At 40.9% G+C, this 10,287-nt stretch overlaps 1 long non-coding RNA gene across 1 annotated transcript in view; it reads right to left on the bottom strand.

Moving 5' to 3' along the window:
* Positions 1–1,789: 1,789 nt before the first annotated feature.
* Positions 1,790–10,287, bottom strand: part of LOC122673991 — a 98,481-nt gene continuing 89,983 nt past the window's right edge. The window contains exon 3 of the long non-coding RNA XR_006334862.1: positions 1,790–1,889. This is a non-coding gene — a long non-coding RNA (uncharacterized LOC122673991). The remainder of the gene's footprint in view (positions 1,890–10,287) is intronic.

The raw sequence follows: 10,287 nt of genomic DNA, 5'->3' as shown, positions 1-10,287 counted from the left end.
GCTAATTTAAATAACTTTGAATTCATATTATATATATACTACTTAATATGTGTGTATATGTACAAATTGTATATGAATTTTCACAAGTACTTTGCAGGTTTAAGTAGAATGCTCACCAAAAACATCAAACAAATAAGAACAAGATAACAGGAGGCAGCAATAGTTACAGGTATATTCCTTAGGGTAAGGAATACATACAGGTCTGTTCCTTACTCAGAGCTGCCTTCTCTTGCATAGCGAACTTATAAAACATCATCATCCACAGTCCCTGCTTTGTTTTCTTTGCTCAATCTTTCTGCTATTTTATCTTTGCATATCTCACATAAATCAAAACTAGTTTATGTATCCTGCTGCTTCTACATTATCCAAAGATTTATAAAATATTGGCTTCTGTTATTAAAGAAGGGGACTCTGTGACAACTTGACACATCTATTTACATGTCAGAAAACAGTGGGAGCCAAAGGATGTGATATTTGCTTAACAGTTTATCAAACAGTAAGACGTTATTTCATTTATTTTCTAATTACACATAGTGTGATGTTAAGATAGGAAGGGATGATGCTGGAAGTCCTGGGCAGATGATTTTGACGTAAGGAACATATTTTGCACTCATAATTATGTTAAGTCCATCTTTACCAATATGGCAATATACAATTTTTACTACCAACCATATGTAGACATATGCTACTATATTAAAAATAAACACACAATAGAGAAAAGTAAAAAAATAGCAGCTAAATATTTGACTCCCTGGAAAAGACAACACTGAATAAATCTGTGTAAGCCTTTCAGAACTTTTCCTAATCATTTATAACCATATCTACCAATGTAATTTATTTACTTATTTTCATAAGATGAGACCATGTCACTTAAACTGCTCTGGAACTTGCTTTTTTCACATAACAGTATCACGAACAGTTTTCCAAATCAAGACTTACAGCTTGACTCATTTAAATAGATGAATATTGCTTTATCACTTAGATGGCCCATAATTTGTTTGATCATCTCCTTGTTAAGAAACATTTGAGGTATTTCAAAGTTTTTATTATCACCAATGAGGTCTACACATCTTATATCTATATCCTTTAATAATTGTCCAATTCATGTAGGCTGAAGAGCCAAAAGTAGATTTGCTTGGTCAAAAAATACGCACATTTACATTTTGATGGTACCAGATCACACTCTAAAAAGACTGTACTGGGTACTCTCATTCACCCTCTCCCAAAATGGATATTATCAATCTTTCAATTTTTGCCAACCTGATAAATTAAAAAATGAAGTTGTTTCAATTAGCATTTTGTTCATAGAGAGACTGAATTCCTCACAGGCTGATTGGCCATTTCATTTATTGTTCTAGGAACTGCCTACCCATCTTTATCCATTTTTTTGTTGGGCTATCTGTCTTTTCTATAACATCAGTTTATAAAACTTCTTTAGCTAATAGAGATACTAACTCTGTCATGCAAATTGCAAATAATTTTTCCTAGTTTTTCTTTTTTCTTTACTTTGTCTATGGATTTCCCCCAAGAGTTTTAACTTTTTATATAGTCAAGTATATCCATCTTTTCCTCATGATTTCTTATTTTAATATTATATTTAATATTATATTATGCAATATATACTATTGCAATATTATATTATTGCAATATATGCAATATATTATGCAACCACTGTATGGTTATAAAAATATTCACCCTTATTTGCTTCTATTATTTTTATAATTTTACTTCTACACTTAAATTGTGACTTCATGCAGTATATATTTTGGTATAAAAAGTGAAATAAGGACTTGCCTGATGGTCCAATGGTTAAGACTCCGCATTTCCACTGCAGGGGGCATGGGTTCGATATCTGGTCATAGAAGTTCTGCATGCATGCCACAGCAGTGCTGCCAAAAAATAAAGTGAAATAAGAATCCAATACTATCATACTCTACATACTATTTTACAATAATTTCTTTCACTTACTGCACTGTGACCATATTTTCACATGAGTAGATATATTCTATATTATATTGCTTCCATAATCTATTTAATTAATCTTCTATAACTGGACAGTTAGGTTGTTTGCAACTATTTCAAACGGTTATTTGATAAACACCATGAGCACTAAACCCTCATTCACTACCTTGACAATCTCCTCAGCACACACTTCAGACTATTTGTATCCTATTTTAAACATTGCCCTGTCTTCTCATGACATCTCATTTCCATTCTATTGTCCAATCCAAAGTCTTAGAAGTAATTTTTGATTCCTCACTTTCCCTCAACCGTCAAACCTAATCCATCAGAAAAATTCCATCAGCTCTACCTAGTCATCCACTTATCTTCCATTCTCCTCACCTGGATGGCCTCACCTGTTTCCACTCTTGCCCGCTGCAATCCTGTCACTGCAGCAGTCAGACTACCATTTCAAAGTATAAATCAGATCAGATCACTTCACTGCGGACAATCCTCTAATGGTTTCCCATTGCACTTTCAGAAGTAAAATAAACATCCCTTACCTAGCCCTCCTTCCAAGGCCTCTATGACTTGGTCCTATCCACATCTCTAACTCAAGACCCCTGTTTCCCAAATGTTGAACTCTTTTCTACTCTCCTCAAATGAACCAAATTTGTTCCTAATCTAAGGCTGGATTTCTCATCCTTGGCACTACGACATTTGAGGCTGGATAATTCTCTGTTGTGGGGCCTGTCCTCTGCATTGTAGGATGTTTACCAGCATCCCTGGCCTCTACCCCCTAGATGTCAGCAACACGCCTTCCCCTTCCAGTGGTGTTTGTCTCCAGACATAGCAAGTGTCCTCTAGGGACAAAATTAACCCACCAATTTAGAGTCATTGCACAAGCTATTCCCCCTACCTGGATTGTTCTGCCTCTTGGATCTTAATGCAAATGTTTCTTAATCAGGTCTTAGATCAAATGTTACCTCCTCAAACAGGCCTTCCCTGTCCACCCAGTCTAAATAAGCCCCCTGCCCATCACCAAATGCCACATCACCCTGCTTTGTTTGTGTTTTTTTTTTAATTGAAGTATAGTTAAATACCCCTTCATCGATCACAGCCTTCTCATGATGAAGGGGCTTGTATAACTCTGTGAAGCTGTGAGCCTTGCTGTGCAGGGCCACCCAAGATGGATGGGTCATAGCGGAGAGTTCTGACAAACATGGCCCACAAGAGGAGGGAATGGCAAACCATCCCAGTATTCTTGTCATGAGAACCCCATGAACAGTATGAAAAGGCAAAAAGATATAATACCGGAAGATGAGATCCCCAGCTTGGTAGGTGTCCAATATGCTAGTGGGGAAGAGTGGAGGGAAATTACTAATAGCTCCAGAAAGAATGAAGTGGCTGGCCAAAGCAGAAATGACATTCATTTGTGGATGTGAATGGTGGTGATAGTAAAGTTCGATGCTGTAAAAAATAATACTTCATAGGAACCTGGAATGTTAGGTCCATGAATCAAGGTAAAGTAGACTGTTGAAGTTGAAACTCCAATATTTTGGCCACCTGATGCCAAGAGCTGACTCATTTGAAAAGACCCTAATGTTGGGAAAGATTGAAGGCAGGAGGAGAAGGGGACGACAGAGGATGAGATGGTTGGATGGCATCGCTGACTTGATAGACATGAGTTTGGGTGGGCTCTGGGAGTTGGTGATGGACATGGAGGACTGGCGTGCTGCGGTTCATGCGGTCGCAAAGAGTCGGACATGGGTGAGCGACTGAACTGACTGACTGAGACATGGTCAAGCAGAGATGCCAAGAGTGAACATTGACATTTTAGGAATCAGTGAATTAAAATGGACAAGAATAGGCAAATTTAGTTCAGATGACCATTATATCTACTACTACAGACAAGAATCCCTTAGAAGAATGATGTGAAAGTCTCTCAGTCGTGTCCAACTCTTTGTGACCCCATGGACTAAACAGTCCATGGAATTCTCTAGGCCAGAATAATGGAGTGAGTAGCCTTTCCCTTCTGCAGGGGATCTTCCCAACCCAGGGATTGAACCCAGGTCTCCTGCATTGCAGGCAGATTCTTTACCAGCTGAGCCAGCCACAAGGGAAGCCCCTAGAAGAATGGAGTAGACCTCATACCCAAAAAGAGAGTCCAAAATGCAATACTTGGGTGTAATCTCAAAAACAACAGAATCATCTCAGTTCATTTCAAAGGCAAACCATTCAACATCACAATAATCCAAGTGTATGCCCCAACCACTAATGCTGAAGAAGATGAAGTTGAATGGTTCTATGAAGACCTACAAGACCTTCTAGAACTACCACCAGAAAAGATGTCCTCTTCATCCTAGGGGATTAGAATACAAAAGTAGGAAGTTAAGAGATACCTGGAGTAATAAGCAAGTTTGGCCTTGGAGTACAAAATGAAGCAGGGCAAAGGCTAACAGAGTTTTGTCAAGAAAGCACACTGATCATAGCAAACATCCTTTTCCAACAACACAAGAGACAACTCTACCCTAGACATCACCAGATGGTCAATACCAAAATCAGATAGATTATATTATTTGCAGCCTAAGATGGAAAAGCTCTATACAATCAGCAAAACCAAGACCTGGAGCTGACTGTCACTCAGATTATCAGCTCCTTATTGCAAAATTCAGACTTAAATTGAAGAAAGTAGGGGAAATCACTAGGCCATTCAGGTATGACCTAAACCAAATCCCTTGTGATTATACAGTGGAGGTGACAAATAGATTCAAGGGATTAGATCTGGTAGACAGAGTGCCTGAAGAGCTATGGACAGAGGTTCATAACATCATATAGGAGGCAATGACCAAAACAATACAAAAGAAAAAGAAATGCAAGGAGGTAAAGTGATTGCCTGAGGAGGCTTTACAAATAGCCAAGGAAAGAAGAGATGTGAAAAACAAAAGAGAAAGGGAAAGATATACAAACTGAATAAAGAGTTCCAGAGAACAGCAAGGAGAGATAAGGTTTTCTTCAATGAACAAAGAAGTAGAGGAAAACAATAGAATATGAAAGACTAGAGATCTCTTCAAGAAAGTTGGAAATATCAAGGGAACATTTCATGCAAGGATGGGCATGATAAAGGCCAGAAATGGCAAGGACCTAATAGAGGCAGAAGAGATTAAGAAGAGGTGGCAAGAATACACAGAAGAGCTAGACAAAAAAAGGTCTTAACGACTGGGATAACCACAATGATGTAATCACTCACCTAGAGCCAGTCATCCTGGAGTGTGAAGTTAAGTGGGCCTTAGGAAGCATTACTACAAGTAAAGCTAGTGGAGTTGATGGAATTTCAGCTGAGCCATTTCAAATCCTAGAAGATGGTTCTGTTAAAGTGCTGCACTCAGTACATCAGCAAATTCGGAAAACTCAGCAGTGGCCACAGGACTGGAAAAGTCAGTTTTCATTCCAATCCCAAAGAAAGGCAATGCCAAAGAATGTTCAAACTACTGCACAATTGCACTCATTTCACATGCTAACAAGGTAATGCTCAAAATCCTTCAAGCTAGGCTTCAACAGTACGTGAACTGAGAACTTCCAAGTGTACAACCTGGATTTCAAAAAGGCAGAGGAATCAGAGATCAAATTGCCAACATCCACTGGATTATAGAAAAAGCAAGGCAATTCCAGAAAAACATCTACTTCTGCTTCACTATGCTAAAGCCTTTTCCTGTGTGAATCACAACAAATTATGGAAAATTCTTAAAGAGATGGGAATACCAGACCACCTCACCTGCCTTCTGAGAAGCCTGTATGCAGGACAAGAAGCAACAGTTTGAACTGGACATGGAACAAACAGCTGGTTCAAAATCAGGAAAGGAGTATGACAAGGCTGTATGTTGTCACCATTTATTTCAATTATATGCAGAGTACACCATGGAAAATGCCAGGCTGGATGAATCACAAGTTGGAATCAAGATTGCCAGGAGAACATCAACAACCTCAGATATGCAGATGATACCACTCTAATGGCAGAAAGTGAAGAACTAAACAGCCTCTTGATGAGAGTGAAAGAAGAGAGTGAAAAATCTGGCATAAAACTTAACATTAAAAAAACTAAGATCATGGCATCTGATCTGATCACTTTATGGCAAATAGAAGGGAAAAAAGTAGAAGCAGGGACAGATTTTAATTCCCTGGGCTCCAAAATCATTGTGGATGGTGACTATAGTCATGAAATTAAAAGACGCTTGCTCCTTGGAAGAAAAGCTATGACAAACCTAGACAGCATATAAAAAGCAGAGCTATCACTCTGCCGACAAAGGTCCATATAGTCAAAGCTATGATTTTTTCCAGTAGTCATGCATGGATATGAGAATTGGACCATAAAAAAGACTGAGCACTGAAGAATTGATGCTTTTTCATTGTGGTGCTGGAGAAGATTGTCATGAGTTCCCTGGACTACAAGGAGATCAATTAGTCAATTTTAACGGAAATCAATCCTGAGTATTCATGGGAAGAACTGATGCTGAAGCTCCAATGCTTTGGCCACCTAATGCAAAGAGCCAACTCATTGGAAAAGATCCTGATTCTAGGAAAGATTGAAAGTGAAAGAGGAGAGGGTGGGAGACGATGAGATGGTTAGATAGCATCACCAACTCAATGGGCATGAATTTGAGCAAACTCCAGGAGATGGTGAAGGACAGGGAAGCCAGGTGTGCTGCAGTCCATAGGGTTGCAAAGAATCGGACACAACTAGCAACTGAACAACAAGTAGTTGATATACAATGTTAATTTCTGCTGTACAACAAATTGACTCCATTTCATATATATATATATGAATGAATATATATATATAATATATGAATATATATATATTAATATATACACACACACACACACACATATATATATATATATATTTATTTCCCAGGTGGTGCTAGTGTTAAAGAACCAACCCGCCAATGCAGGAGATGTAAGAGACACAGAATCCATCCCTGGGTCAGGAAGATCCCCTGGAGGGGGGCATGGCAACCCACTCCAGTAAACTTACCTGGAGAATCCCATGGACAGAGGAGCCTGGTGGGCTACAGTCCATAGGGTCACAAAGAGTTAGACACAACGGAAGCAACTTAGCACACATGCACATACACTCTTCTTATAGTCTTTATGGTTTATCATGGGGTATTGGTTATAGTTCCTTTTAGTTTGCTATAAGGCTTTGTTATTTATCCTTTCTATAATAGCTCTTATCATTGAGTGAAATAGCCTTCCCCTGTTACTGGCTTACTTCTTGGTTGCTTGTCTCTTCTACCAAAATGTAAATTTCAAACCAAGAGCAGTGTCTGGCATGAGTGAGCCAGGAAATATTTGCTAATTGAAAAAAATGAACCCCCCTAAGTGGAGACCAAAGATCTGTTTGCTCCAAATCTAATAGATAAAGTTCTTATATGAACTCTCTCCAACTCTGACATTCATGATCACTTGCTCTTTCTTCACATCATCACTTCCCTCAGCTTCTGCGACCCTGTGTTGAGACCCTGGTCTCAGGGACTCCGCCTGCCAGTCTCCCTCCGAGCTCCTCCTCCTCGGCCCATCCCCAGCACACTGCTCTTCGGGGAGTCCCACCCTAGTCCCTCTTCTCCCAGCCCATGCCATCTAGTGAGGTGACCTCCGCCACTCCTATGCTTCATCAATGACCATCTATTTTCTCATGACTCCAAAATCTGTACCTCTACCCCAGATGCAAGCAGCCACTGGGAAGTCCCACAGGTCCCTCCAGTTGAATATTTCCAACCGGAACTCATCACTTCCAACAACCCCAAGCCACACCCTCAACAACCGCTCTCAGGAGTTGCACCTGAGACTCCTGCTGCTGAAGCTTCTAGTTTCTATGGTGGAAGTATTCTTCTGGATTATTGTAGCATTGGATCACTATACCCTCTAATGGCCTCCATGAAACCCTGGCTCCCAAATAACACAAGTGACTCACTCTTCAGCTTGAAGCTCTCAGTGGCTTCCCATTGTCCTAAACTCAAGACCCAAATTCCTCCCCCACCCCATGCCTTCAAGGCCCTTCATGATCAGTCCCTTTCACATACCAACCATCCCAACCGTGTTCTCCTCCACCCCAAGAACCACAGATGTGCGTCTTTTGTGTTGTAACTACCCTTGCCTCCCGCCTCTCTTTACCAGGATTCAGACAGTATTTGTAACAGCAACAGGTGAATGGAGAAACTTTCTTGGTGTTTCCAGTACCCTTGTTCTTGAGTCACTGTTTCTTTGGTCTTGGCCTCATAAGGCTTTGAACCTTCTTTTAAAATAGGTTTCTAGTCTCCTTCAGGGGCTTCCCCGGTGGCTCAGACAGTAAAGAATCTGCCCGCAATGCAGGAGACCTGGAGTCGATCCCTGGGTCAGGAAGATCTCCTGGAGAAGGGACTGGCTACCCACTCCAGTATTCTTGCCTGGAGAACTCCATGGACAGAGGAGCCCGGCAGGCTACAGTTCATGGGGTTTCAAAGAGTTGGACACTACTGAGCAACTAACAATGCATATTCTCTTTCTTCCATTACCAGTACTCAAATCATCTTTGCTTCCAATGCAACTGGAGATCCCTCTTTGAAATGATCAGTGGGGTTTTTAATATCCCCAACTTTCTTCTCAGGCCCTAATCCTAATTTTTATATTCCTTTCTTAAGTGCTGCATCACAAACCAATATTCTAACAAGTTTTGGAGTATCTGGGTTGATGGGTAATTAGAATTTGCATCTCCAAACTAAGAATTTAGCTCAATATTTACATTGTGCCATCACTGGGTACATTCAGTAACACTGACTAAGCATTTTGGCAGCTCTCAAACTGTATAAAAGAGAGTCATATGTAACATAATAGGTCAAGAATAACTGATGAACAAGCAATTTATTGTAAATAAGACGTGAATTAGTGAGTTTCATATTAAAACAAGGGCTTCCCAGGTGGTGCTAGTGGTAAAGAACCTGCCTGCCAATGCAGGAGACATGAGACACAAGTTCAATCCCTGGGTCAGAAAGATCCCCTGGAGGAAGGCAGAGCAACCCACTCCAGTATTCTTGCCTAGAGAATCCCATGGACAGAGGAGGCTGGTGGGCTACAGTCCATAGGGTCACAAAGAGTTAGACACAACGGAAGCAACTTAGCACACATGCACATACACTCTTCTTATAGTCTTTATGGTTTATCATGGGGTATTGGTTATAGTTCCTTTTAGTTTGCTATAAGGCTTTGTTATTTATCCTTTCTATAATAGCTCTTATCATTGAGTGAAATAGCCTTCCCCTGTTACTGGCTTACTTCTTGGTTGCTTGTCTCTTCTACCAAAATGTAAATTTCAAACCAAGAGCAGTGTCTGGCATGAGTGAGCCAGGAAATATTTGCTAATTGAAAAAAATGAACCCCCCTAAGTGGAGACCAAAGATCTGTTTGCTCCAAATCTAATAGATAAAGTTCTTATATGAACTCTCTCCAACTCTGACATTCATGATCACTTGCTCTTTCTTCACATCATCACTTCCCTCAGCTTCTGCGACCCTGTGTTGAGACCCTGGTCTCAGGGACTCTGCCTGCCAGTCTCCCTCCGAGCTCCTCCTCCTCGGCCCATCCCCAGCACACTGCTCTTCGGGGAGTCCCACCCTAGTCCCTCTTCTCCCAGCCCATGCCATCTAGTGAGGTGACCTCCGCCACTCCTATGCTTCATCAATGACCATCTATTTTCTCATGACTCCAAAATCTGTACCTCTACCCCAGATGCAAGCAGCCACTGGGAAGTCCCACAGGTCCCTCCAGTTGAATATTTCCAACCGGAACTCATCACTTCCAACAACCCCAAGCCACACCCTCAACAACCGCTCTCAGGAGTTGCACCTGAGACTCCTGCTGCTGAAGCTTCTAGTTTCTATGGTGGAAGTATTCTTCTGGATTATTGTAGCATTGGATCACTATACCCTCTAATGGCCTCCATGAAACCCTGGCTCCCAAATAACACAAGTGACTCACTCTTCAGCTTGAAGCTCTCAGTGGCTTCCCATTGTCCTAAACTCAAGACCCAAATTCCTCCCCCACCCCATGCCTTCAAGGCCCTTCATGATCAGTCCCTTTCACATACCAACCATCCCAACCGTGTTCTCCTCCACCCCAAGAACCACAGATGTGCGTCTTTTGTGTTGTAACTACCCTTGCCTCCCGCCTCTCTTTACCAGGATTCAGACAGTATTTGTAACAGCAACAGGTGAATGGAGAAACTTTCTTGGTGTTTCCAGTACCCTTGTTCTTGAGTCACTGTTTCTTTGGTCTTGGCCTCATAAGGCTTTGAACCTTCTTTTAAAATAG

The sequence above is a fragment of the Cervus elaphus genome, chromosome 18 (assembly GCF_910594005.1).
Source record: "Cervus elaphus chromosome 18, mCerEla1.1, whole genome shotgun sequence".
Classification (NCBI taxonomy): Eukaryota; Metazoa; Chordata; class Mammalia; order Artiodactyla; family Cervidae; genus Cervus; species Cervus elaphus.
This window is presented reverse-complemented; position numbering and strand designations above follow the sequence as displayed.